This window comes from Echinops telfairi, unplaced genomic scaffold, assembly GCF_000313985.2.
Source record: "Echinops telfairi isolate 266 unplaced genomic scaffold, ASM31398v2 ScPeMD7_2291;HRSCAF=2852, whole genome shotgun sequence".
Lineage (NCBI taxonomy): Eukaryota > Metazoa > Chordata > Mammalia > Afrosoricida > Tenrecidae > Echinops > Echinops telfairi.
The window spans coordinates 36,197,593-36,198,840 of record NW_022106189.1 but is presented as its reverse complement, the minus strand read 5'-3'; positions in this window follow the sequence as shown (position 1 = coordinate 36,198,840).

Here is a 1,248-nt window from a genome sequence, read left to right as displayed (position 1 = left end):
AGTTCCCTTCTGGGCTGAGAGGGAACAGCGATTTCCTGACTGAGGAAGGCTTTTCCTGACGCTCGCTCCTGGGAGCGTGGGTGGTGCTCTGCCTGCTAGTGTTGTGTCAGCTCTAACCATAGGCTTGGTGGCAGCAGAGTCTGGCACCGGCAGGAACTTGCTGAGGTTCAGATTTCATTTGTTCCACACGTGCACCGGCTGACCACAGACTCTTTTTCCGCACTGAGCTTTGGGGGCTGGAAGGAGCGGGTAAGGGGTGGGCTGCTTCCTGGCTGGCAGCAAGCCAGGGCACCCCCTCCCCTCCACAGGGGGCTCTTCTACAGATAGTCTTGGGGAGGCCAGGGGCCCTGGAGTTGGGGTGATTTCCCATGTGGTGGGAGGGGCCTTCCTTTTGTTGTGGCCTGAGGCAGAGCCAAAGCTCTGGCCTCCCTTGCCCAGAGTGCCCTGAGGGAAGGTTACTGATAGGGGGGGGCTGCCTCTCTTCTGGCTTGGAGTCTCTGGGAGGAGAGGGCCCCTTGGAGTATCCTGTAGTGGAAACTCCACGTAGCAGGCTGGGGCACACACCTGGCTGATACTAGCTGCTTCCTTCTCCAGGGAACTGTCTTGGTGAAAGGACCCTTCCGGCCTGGAAGGTTCTAACCCCGTCTAATGAGTAAGTGGTGTGGGGGTGCTGGTCCAGGAAAGGCAAGCCAAGCCCTTGCCTTAAGGAGGGACCAGCAGTGAACCCCAGTCTGCTTCCTTCGGAAATCACAGGAGCTCAGGAGCTAGAAAGATGAACAGACACATCCATCCCATGAACCAGCAGGCCCACTCCCGACTGTCACACAATACCTGCAGGTGAATGTGGGTCCCAACTCCAGTCACACCTGAACACCTCCACTTGCCCTTCACTGGGTGTGTGAGTCACAGGCTGTGGTGGCACGCTCTTGAAATGGAATATTACTCAGCAAGGAAAAGGAACAAACCCATCCATCGACATGACCCACTGGATGGACCTCACAGGCCTTATGCTGAGCAGAAGAAGGCAAAGATTACGTTTTGTTTATTGGATCTTGTTGAAAAAGAGAAACGCGGGGAGTGGGGAGAGAAAAAGAGAGGAGCTGATAGGAGGGCTCAAATTGAAAGTACATGTTTAGAAAATGACGATGGCGACCTATGTACAAACATGCTTGACACAATGGATGTATGCAATGTTCTAAGAGCTGTCAGGGGCCCTGATAAAATGATTTTAAAAAATAAAGAAAATAT